Below are 11561 nucleotides of genomic sequence, written 5' to 3' on the forward strand. Positions count from 1 at the left end.
CCTGAGGACTCCATGGAGAGCAGGAGCTTTCTATATTGGCACCTTTTCTGTGGGACGAATCTTTGTATGGAATTTTGGGGTCGGGTTGGTCTGAAAAAAGGAAACAACAGCCCTTATCGGCAGGAAAGAAAGTCTGGAAGTTTTGGCTTTGTGGTGCAGTTGGTTTTTCAGCCTGGGGCATCCATGAACAGCAAAAACTTTCTGTACTGGTACCTTTGGTGAGGGAGGATTTTCGTGTGTGTGTAGTTTTGGGAGTTGGTCTTTCAGATGGGAGGCAGGGCTGAAAAGAGGAAACAACAGTCCTTATCACCATGAAAAAAAACCTGGAAACTTTTGCATTGTAGTGCAGTGGGTTTTTCAACGAAGATTCCTCCCAAATCAAAGGTGCCATGACAGAAAGCTCTTACTGCCCATGGATTGCCCATGATGGCCCATCAACTGCAACACAAACTCAACGCTTCCAGGTTTTCTTTTCTGGCGATAATGGCGATTGTTTCCTGTTCTCAGCCCTGCATTCATACTACCATTCCTCCCGGACAAAATTCAACATGAAACAAGATTCCTCCCAGACAGAATAGGCCAATCTACAAAGCTCTTGCTGCCCATGGAGTGCCCCGGCTGGCCCACCAATTGCCCCAAAAAGCCAAAGCTTCCTGGCTTTCTGTCCGGGGGATAAGGGCTGTTGTTTCCTTTTTTCAACCCTGCCCTGAAGCTGTCAACCCGACTCCCGAAATTTCCTACGGACGAAGATTCCTCCCTAATCAAAGGTACCACGACACAAAACTCTTGTTGCCCATGGAGTACCAAGGCTGACGCAACAACTGCAACAAAAACTCAACAATTCCAGGCGCTCTTTCATAGAGATAATGGCGATTGTTTCCTTTTCTTAGCCCTGCACTCAAACTGCCATTCCTCACGGACAAAAGTCAACAAGAAAAAGATTCCTCTCAAACAGAATAGGCCAGTCTACAAAGCTCTTACTGCCCATGGACTGCCCAGGCTGACCACTAATCCAAAAATTGCCGACTTTCTGTCCGGGGGATAAGGGCTGTTGTTTCCTGTGTTCAGACCTGCCTCCCAACTGCCAGACTCACTCCCAAAATTGTTTTCAAAGATTCCTTCCACACCAAAGATGTCAGTACAGAGAGCTCTTGCTCCCCATGGAGTAGCCAGAATGTCTCACCAGCTGCACCACAAAGCCAAAGCTTCCAGGCTTTCTTTCCTTCAGACAAGGGCAGTCATTTCCTGTTTTCGACCCTACGTCACAACTGACAGCCCGACTCCCAAAATTGCATAAAAACAAACATTCCTCCCAGTCTAAAGTTGACAGTACAGAGAGCTCTTCCTGCCCGTGGAGTGTCCAGGCTGACAAACCAACTGCACCAAAAAACAAAAGCCTCCAGGCTTTCTTTCCTGGCAATACGGGCTGTCATTTCCTGGGTTAAGCCATGGATCCAAATTCTCAGTCGAACTCCCAAAATTATATATGGACGAAGATTCCTTCTACTCTAAAGTTGCCAGCACAGAAAGCTCTTGCGGTCCATGGAGTCTCGAGGTTGAAAAACCAACAGCACCACAAAGCGAAAGACTGCTGGCTTTCTTTCCTGGTGAAAAGGGTTATCATTTCCTCTTTTCAGACCTGTCTCGAAATTGCCAGCCCTACTCCCACAATTGCATACAAACAAAGATTCCTCCCACATCAAAGTTTCCATCACAGGAAGCTCTTGCTCAGCATGGACTCTCCAGGCTGACAAACCAACGGCAAAACAAAGCCAAAGCTTCCGGGCTTTCTTTCCTGCAGATAAGGGCTGTCATTTCCTCTTTTAAACCCTGCCTCCCAATTGCCAGCCTGACTCCCAAAATTGCATACAAACAGAGATTCCTCCCAGACTAAAGTTGACAGCACAGAAAGCTCTTGCATTTCATGGAGTCCCCAGGCTGACAAACCAACGGCACCACAAAGCCAAATTTTCCAGGCTTTCTTTCCTGGCGATTAGGGCTGTAATTTCGTCTTTTCAGCGCTGCCTCTAAATTACCAGTCCGACTTCCAAAATTGCAGGCAAACAGATTCCTCCCAGACTAAAGCTGAGAGCACAGAAAGCTCTTGCTGCCCATGTAGTCTCCAGGCTGAAAAAACAACTGCACCACAAAGCCAAAGTTTGCTGTCTTTCTTTCCGGGTGATAAGGGCTGGAATTTCCTGTTGTCAGAACTGCTTCCCAAATGCCGGCCCCATTCCCAAAATTGCATACGGACGAAGATTCCTCCCACACTAAAGATGCGAGCACGAAAATTCTTGCTCCCCATGGAGTACCAAGAATGACACATCAGTTGCACAAAAAAGCCAAATCTTACATGCTTTCTTTCCTGGCGAGAAGGGCTGGCATTTCCTGTTTTCAGACCTGCCTCCCAACTGCCAGACCTCCTCCCAAAATTGCATATAAACAAAGATTCCTCCCACACCAAAGGTGATAGCACAGAAAGCTCTTGCAGCTCATAGACTCCCCAGGTTGACAAACCAACTCCACCACAAAGCAGAAGATTGCTGGCTTTTTTCCTGGGGATAAGGGCTGTTGTTTCCTCTTTTCAGCCCTGCCTCCCATCTGAAAGACCAACTCCCAAAATTGCATACATACAAAGATCGTCCCACACCAAAGCTGCCAGTACAGAAAGTTTTTGCTGTTCATGGATGCCCCAAGCTGAAAAACCAACTGCAACACAAAACCAAAACTTCCAGGCTTTCTTTCCTGCGGATAAGGGCTGCTGTTTCCTGTTTTCAACCCTTCCTCCCGACTGAGAGCCCGAAATCAAAATTGCAAACAAACAATGATTCGTCCCGCAGAAAAGGTGCCAATATATAAAGCTCTTGCTCTGCATGGAGTCCTCAGGCTGACACACTATCTGCACCAAAAGCCAAAGCTTCCAGATTTCTCTTGCTGGCATGGGGAGACTCCCGCATTGTCCTCTAGGGCACAAGCTTTTGACAATTTTTGAGGAGCACGAGAGGCATAATATCCCTCCGGGTTCAGCACTCCGGGTCAGCCTCGTCTGGTCTGTCCCGGGGCGTGTCCCTGCTGGCAGCAGGAGCACTTCTGCAGGCGACAAAGATAACCTGTCCTGTCCTTATGTCAGGGGCTGTGGCACCAGTACTACGACGAGGTAGGGCATGGGAGAAACACCTTCCTCAGAGAAAGCTTGGATGTGGCATGGCATCTCTCACCTGCTTTGGAGATCATGGAGATGCAGCCTCCGTGAGGAGATCTCTTCTGTGTCCCTCCTCCTGCTCCTCTTGCTCAGAGGACCCGAGAACAGCCAGTGAATCTGAATTGGATTTGCTGGAACCAGCACATCTGCAGCAGGTTGAGGGGCACTCAGAAGCGGGACTTCGTGGTAAAAAACAAACCCTAAGATATCTTTGGAATTTCATGGAATCAAAGGAGGAAAACAAAAGAATTAAACCCAATGACCAGAAACCATTGGATTGACCATTTCTTAGTGTGTCAACTGGGGATACATGGGGTACTCTGCCATGCATGGATCAAAGATCTAGTATAAATTTCGGAATATAAATACAGTGACACTTGAAAACCCCTCCCCCTTCACAAGCAGTCGAGAATTAGGTTATGATTTTGAGGTCAAATAGCATCTTGGGCTTTATTCGTGGAGAGAGACTGCCATCTATCGTCCATTTCTTCTGGGAGGGGAAGTCACGTTCAGAGAGTGGTCTTCTCGCTAAGCAGGCCTAGTAGCTTCTCTGATTGATCTCTCCGACCTCTAACTCCTAAAGCAATCTTTGGTTTTGTGGAGCAGTTGTTTTGTCAGCCTGGACATTCCACGTGGAGCAAGAGCTTTTTGTGCTGGCATCTTTGGTGTGGAAGGAATATTTGTTTGTATGAAATTTTAAGAGTCAGGCTGCAGTTGGGAATAGATCTGAAAACAGGATAAGCAACAGGCCTTATCCTCAGGAAAGAAAGCCTGCGATTTTTGGCTTTGTGGTGCAGTTGGTTTGTCAGCCTGAGGACTCCATGGAGAGCAGGAGCTTTCTATATTGGCACCTTTTCTGTGGGACGAATCTTTGTATGGAATTTTGGGGTCGGGTTGGTCTGAAAAAAGGAAACAACAGCCCTTATCGGCAGGAAAGAAAGTCTGGAAGTTTTGGCTTTGTGGTGCAGTTGGTTTTTCAGCCTGGGGCATCCATGAACAGCAAAAACTTTCTGTACTGGTACCTTTGGTGAGGGAGGATTTTCGTGTGTGTGTAGTTTTGGGAGTTGGTCTTTCAGATGGGAGGCAGGGCTGAAAAGAGGAAACAACAGTCCTTATCACCATGAAAAAAAACCTGGAAACTTTTGCATTGTAGTGCAGTGGGTTTTTCAACGAAGATTCCTCCCAAATCAAAGGTGCCATGACAGAAAGCTCTTACTGCCCATGGATTGCCCATGATGGCCCATCAACTGCAACACAAACTCAACGCTTCCAGGTTTTCTTTTCTGGCGATAATGGCGATTGTTTCCTGTTCTCAGCCCTGCATTCATACTACCATTCCTCCCGGACAAAATTCAACATGAAACAAGATTCCTCCCAGACAGAATAGGCCAATCTACAAAGCTCTTGCTGCCCATGGAGTGCCCCGGCTGGCCCACCAATTGCCCCAAAAAGCCAAAGCTTCCTGGCTTTCTGTCCGGGGGATAAGGGCTGTTGTTTCCTTTTTTCAACCCTGCCCTGAAGCTGTCAACCCGACTCCCGAAATTTCCTACGGACGAAGATTCCTCCCTAATCAAAGGTACCACGACACAAAACTCTTGTTGCCCATGGAGTACCAAGGCTGACGCAACAACTGCAACAAAAACTCAACAATTCCAGGCGCTCTTTCATAGAGATAATGGCGATTGTTTCCTTTTCTTAGCCCTGCACTCAAACTGCCATTCCTCACGGACAAAAGTCAACAAGAAAAAGATTCCTCTCAAACAGAATAGGCCAGTCTACAAAGCTCTTACTGCCCATGGACTGCCCAGGCTGACCACTAATCCAAAAATTGCCGACTTTCTGTCCGGGGGATAAGGGCTGTTGTTTCCTGTGTTCAGACCTGCCTCCCAACTGCCAGACTCACTCCCAAAATTGTTTTCAAAGATTCCTTCCACACCAAAGATGTCAGTACAGAGAGCTCTTGCTCCCCATGGAGTAGCCAGAATGTCTCACCAGCTGCACCACAAAGCCAAAGCTTCCAGGCTTTCTTTCCTTCAGACAAGGGCAGTCATTTCCTGTTTTCGACCCTACGTCACAACTGACAGCCCGACTCCCAAAATTGCATAAAAACAAACATTCCTCCCAGTCTAAAGTTGACAGTACAGAGAGCTCTTCCTGCCCGTGGAGTGTCCAGGCTGACAAACCAACTGCACCAAAAAACAAAAGCCTCCAGGCTTTCTTTCCTGGCAATACGGGCTGTCATTTCCTGGGTTAAGCCATGGATCCAAATTCTCAGTCGAACTCCCAAAATTATATATGGACGAAGATTCCTTCTACTCTAAAGTTGCCAGCACAGAAAGCTCTTGCGGTCCATGGAGTCTCGAGGCTGAAAAACCAACAGCACCACAAAGCGAAAGACTGCTGGCTTTCTTTCCTGGTGAAAAGGGTTATCATTTCCTCTTTTCAGACCTGTCTCGAAATTGCCAGCCCTACTCCCACAATTGCATACAAACAAAGATTCCTCCCACATCAAAGTTTCCATCACAGGAAGCTCTTGCTCAGCATGGACTCTCCAGGCTGACAAACCAACGGCAAAACAAAGCCAAAGCTTCCGGGCTTTCTTTCCTGCAGATAAGGGCTGTCATTTCCTCTTTTAAACCCTGCCTCCCAATTGCCAGCCTGACTCCCAAAATTGCATACAAACAGAGATTCCTCCCAGACTAAAGTTGACAGCACAGAAAGCTCTTGCATTTCATGGAGTCCCCAGGCTGACAAACCAACGGCACCACAAAGCCAAATTTTCCAGGCTTTCTTTCCTGGCGATTAGGGCTGTAATTTCGTCTTTTCAGCGCTGCCTCTAAATTACCAGTCCGACTTCCAAAATTGCAGGCAAACAGATTCCTCCCAGACTAAAGTTGAGAGCACAGAAAGCTCTTGCTGCCCATGTAGTCTCCAGGCTGAAAAAACAACTGCACCACAAAGCCAAAGTTTGCTGTCTTTCTTTCCGGGTGATAAGGGTTGGAATTTCCTGTTGTCAGAACTGCTTCCCAAATGCCGGCCCCATTCCCAAAATTGCATACGGACGAAGATTCCTCCCACACTAAAGATGCGAGCACGAAAATTCTTGCTCCCCATGGAGTACCAAGAATGACACATCAGTTGCACAAAAAAGCCAAATCTTACATGCTTTCTTTCCTGGTGAGAAGGGCTGGCATTTCCTGTTTTCAGACCTGCCTCCCAACTGCCAGACCTCCTCCCAAAATTGCATATAAAAAAAGATTCCTCCCACACCAAAGGTGATAGCACAGAAAGCTCTTGCAGCTCATAGACTCCCCAGGTTGACAAACCAACTGCACCACAAAGCGAAAGACTGCTGGCTTTCTTTCCTGGTGAAAAGGGTTATCATTTCCTCTTTTCAGACCTGTCTCGAAATTGCCAGCCCTACCCCCACAATTGCATACAAACAAAGATTCCTCCCACATCAAAGTTTCCATCACAGGAAGCTCTTGCTCAGCATGGACTCTCCAGGCTGACAAACCAACGGCAAAACAAAGCCAAAGCTTCCGGGCTTTCTTTCCTGCAGATAAGGGCTGTCATTTCCTCTTTTAAACCCTGCCTCCCAATTGCCAGCCTGACTCCCAAAATTGCATACAAACAGAGATTCCTCCCAGACTAAAGTTGACAGCACAGAAAGCTCTTGCATTTCATGGAGTCCCCAGGCTGACAAACCAACGGCACCACAAAGCCAAATTTTCCAGGCTTTCTTTCCTGGCGATTAGGGCTGTAATTTCGTCTTTTCAGCGCTGCCTCTAAATTACCAGTCCGACTTCCAAAATTGCAGGCAAACAGATTCCTCCCAGACTAAAGCTGAGAGCACAGAAAGCTCTTGCTGCCCATGTAGTCTCCAGGCTGAAAAAACAACTGCACCACAAAGCCAAAGTTTGCTGTCTTTCTTTCCGGGTGATAAGGGCTGGAATTTCCTGTTGTCAGAACTGCTTCCCAAATGCCGGCCCCATTCCCAAAATTGCATACGGACGAAGATTCCTCCCACACTAAAGATGCGAGCACGAAAATTCTTGCTCCCCATGGAGTACCAAGAATGACACATCAGTTGCACAAAAAAGCCAAATCTTACATGCTTTCTTTCCTGGCAAGAAGGGCTGGCATTTCCTGTTTTCAGACCTGCCTCCCAACTGCCAGACCTCCTCCCAAAATTGCATATAAACAAAGATTCCTCCCACACCAAAGGTGATAGCACAGAAAGCTCTTGCAGCTCATAGACTCCCCAGGTTGACAAACCAACTCCACCACAAAGCAGAAGATTGCTGGCTTTTTTCCTGGGGATAAGGGCTGTTGTTTCCTCTTTTCAGCCCTGCCTCCCATCTGAAAGACCAACTCCCAAAATTGCATACATACAAAGATCGTCCCACACCAAAGCTGCCAGTACAGAAAGTTTTTGCTGTTCATGGATGCCCCAAGCTGAAAAACCAACTGCAACACAAAACCAAAACTTCCAGGCTTTCTTTCCTGCGGATAAGGGCTGCTGTTTCCTGTTTTCAACCCTTCCTCCCGACTGAGAGCCCGAAATCAAAATTGCAAACAAACAATGATTCGTCCCGCAGAAAAGGTGCCAATATATAAAGCTCTTGCTCTGCATGGAGTCCTCAGGCAGACACCCTAAGATATCTTTGGAATTTCATGGAATCAAAGGAGGAACACAAAAGAATTAAACCCAATGACCAGAAACCATTGGATTGACCATTTCTTAGTGTGTCAACTGGGGATACATGGGGTACTCTGCCATGCATGGATCAAAGATCTAGTATAAATTTCGGAATATAAATACAGTGACACTTGAAAACCCCTCCCCCTTCACAAGCAGTCGAGAATTAGGTTATGATTTTGAGGTCAAATAGCATCTTGGGCTTTATTCGTGGAGAGAGACTGCCATCTATCGTCCATTTCTTCTGGGAGGGGAAGTCACGTTCAGAGAGTGGTCTTCTCGCTAAGCAGGCCTAGTAGCTTCTCTGATTGATCTCTCCGACCTCTAACTCCTAAAGCAATCTTTGGTTTTGTGGAGCAGTTGTTTTGTCAGCCTGGACATTCCACGTGGAGCAAGAGTTTTTTGTGCTGGCATCTTTGGTGTGGAAGGAATATTTGTTTGTATGAAATTTTAAGAGTCAGGCTGCAGTTGGGAATAGATCTGAAAACAGGATAAGCAACAGGTCTTATCCTCAGGAAAGAAAACCTGCGATTTTTGGCTTTGTGGTGCAGTTGGTTTGTCAACCTGAGGACTCCATGGAGAGCAGGAGCTTTCTATATTGGCACCTTTTCTGTGGGACGAATCTCTGTATGGAATTTTGGGGTCGGGCTGGTCTGAAAAAAGGAAACAACAGCCCTTATCGGCAGGAAAGAAAGTCTGGAAGTTTTGGCTTTGTGGTGCAGTTGGTTTTTCAGCCTGGGGCATCCATGAACAGCAAAAACTTTCTGTACTGGTACCTTTGGTGAGGGAGGATTTTCGTGTGTATGCAGTTTTGGGAGTTGGTCTTTCAGATGGGAGGCAGGGCTGAAAAGAGGAAACAACAGTCCTTATCACCATGAAAAAAAACCTGGAAACTTTTGCATTGTAGTGCAGTGGGTTTTTCAACGAAGATTCCTCCCAAATCAAAGGTGCCATGACAGAAAGCTCTTACTGCCCATGGATTGCCCATGATGGCCCATCAACTGCAACACAAACTCAACGCTTCCAGGTTTTCTTTTCTGGCGATAATGGCGATTGTTTCCTGTTCTCAGCCCTGCATTCATACTACCATTCCTCCCGGACAAAATTCAACATGAAACAAGATTCCTCCCAGACAGAATAGGCCAATCTACAAAGCTCTTGCTGCCCATGGAGTGCCCCGGCTGGCCCACCAATTGCCCCAAAAAGCCAAAGCTTCCTGGCTTTCTGTCCGGGGGATAAGGGCTGTTGTTTCCTTTTTTCAACCCTGCCCTGAAGCTGTCAACCCGACTCCCGAAATTTCCTACGGACGAAGATTCCTCCCTAATCAAATGTACCACGACACAAAACTCTTGTTGCCCATGGGGTACCAAGACTTGACGCAACAACTGCAACAAAAACTCAACAATTCCAGGCGCTCTTTCATAGAGATAATGGCGATTGTTTCCTTTTCTTAGCCCTGCACTCAAACTGCCATTCCTCACGGACAAAAGTCAACAAGAAAAAGATTCCTCTCAAACAGAATAGGCCAGTCTACAAAGCTCTTACTGCCCATGGACTGCCCAGGCTGACCACTAATCCAAAAATTGCCGACTTTCTGTCCGGGGGATAAGGGCTGTTGTTTCCTGTGTTCAGACCTGCCTCCCAACTGCCAGACTCACTCCCAAAATTGTTTTCAAAGATTCCTTCCACACCAAAGATGTCAGTACAGAGAGCTCTTGCTCCCCATGGAGTAGCCAGAACGTCTCACCAGCTGCACCACAAAGCCAAAGCTTCCAGGCTTTCTTTCCTTCAGACAAGGGCAGTCATTTCCTGTTTTCGACCCTACGTCACAACTGACAGCCCGACTCCCAAAATTGCATAAAAACAAACATTCCTCCCAGTCTAAAGTTGACAGTACAGAGAGCTCTTCCTGCCCGTGGAGTGTCCAGGCTGACAAACCAACTGCACCAAAAAACAAAAGCCTCCAGACTTTCTTTCCTGGCAATACGGGCTGTCATTTCCTGGGTTAAGCCATGGATCCAAATTCTCAGTCGAACTCCCAAAATTATATATGGACGAAGATTCCTTCTACTCTAAAGTTGCCAGCACAGAAAGCTCTTGCGGTCCATGGAGTCTCGAGGCTGAAAAACCAACTGCACCACAAGACTGCTGGCTTTCTTTCCTGGTGAAAAGGGTTATCATTTCCTCTTTTCAGACCTGTCTCGAAATTGCCAGCCCTACCCCCACAATTGCATACAAACAAAGATTCCTCCCACATCAAAGTTTCCATCACAGGAAGCTCTTGCTCAGCATGGACTCTCCAGGCTGACAAACCAACGGCAAAACAAAGCCAAAGCTTCCGGGCTTTCTTTCCTGCAGATAAGGGCTGTCATTTCCTCTTTTAAACCCTGCCTCCCAATTGCCAGCCTGACTCCCAAAATTGCATACAAACAGAGATTCCTCCCAGACTAAAGTTGACAGCACAGAAAGCTCTTGCATTTCATGGAGTCCCCAGGCTGACAAACCAACGGCACCACAAAGCCAAATTTTCCAGGCTTTCTTTCCTGGCGATTAGGGTTGTAATTTCGTCTTTTCAGCGCTGCCTCTAAATTACCAGTCCGACTTCCAAAATTGCAGGCAAACAGATTCCTCCCAGACTAAAGCTGAGAGCACAGAAAGCTCTTGCTGCCCATGTAGTCTCCAGGCTGAAAAAACAACTGCACCACAAAGCCAAAGTTTGCTGTCTTTCTTTCCGGGTGATAAGGGTTGGAATTTCCTGTTGTCAGAACTGCTTCCCAAATACCGGCCCCATTCCCAAAATTGCATACGGACGAAGATTCCTCCCACACTAAAGATGCGAGCACGAAAATTCTTGCTCCCCATGGAGTACCAAGAATGACACATCAGTTGCACAAAAAAGCCAAATCTTACATGCTTTCTTTCCTGGTGAGAAGGGCTGGCATTTCCTGTTTTCAGACCTACCTCCCAACTGCCAGACCTCCACCCAAAATTGCATATAAACAAAGATTCCTCCCACACCAAAGGTGATAGCACAGAAAGCTCTTGCAGTTCATAGACTCCCCAGGTTGACAAACCAACTCCACCACATAGCAGAAGATTGCTGGCTTTTTTCCTGGGGATAAGGGCTGTTGTTTCCTCTTTTCAGCCCTGCCTCCCATCTGAAAGACCAACTCCCAAAATTGCATACATACAAAGATCATCCCACACCAAAGCTGCCAGTACAGAAAGTTTTTGCTGTTCATGGATGCCCCAGGCTGAAAAACCAACTGCACCACAAAGCCGAAACTTCCAGACTTTCTTTCCTGCCGATAAGGGCTGTTGTTTCCTTTTTTCAGACCAACCCGACCCCAAAATTCCATACAAAGATTCGTCCCACAGAAAAGGTGCCAATATAGAAAGCTCCTGCTCTCCATGGAGTCCTCAGGCTGACAAACCAACTGCACCACAAAGCCAAAAATCGCAGGCTTTCTTTCCTGAGGATAAGGCCTGTTGCTTATTCTGTTTTCAGATCTATTCCCAACTGCAGTCTGACTCTTAAAATTTCATACAAACAAATATTCCTTCCACACCAAAGATGCCAGCACAAAAAGCTCTTGCTCCACGTGGAATGTCCAGGCTGACAAAACAACTGCTCCACAAAACCAAAGATTGCTTTAG

The sequence above is a fragment of the Manacus candei genome, unplaced genomic scaffold, assembly GCF_025592945.1.
Source record: "Manacus candei isolate 608988 ecotype Guabito, Panama unplaced genomic scaffold, ASM2559294v1 h1tg000039l, whole genome shotgun sequence".
NCBI classification, from domain to species: domain Eukaryota; kingdom Metazoa; phylum Chordata; class Aves; order Passeriformes; family Pipridae; genus Manacus; species Manacus candei.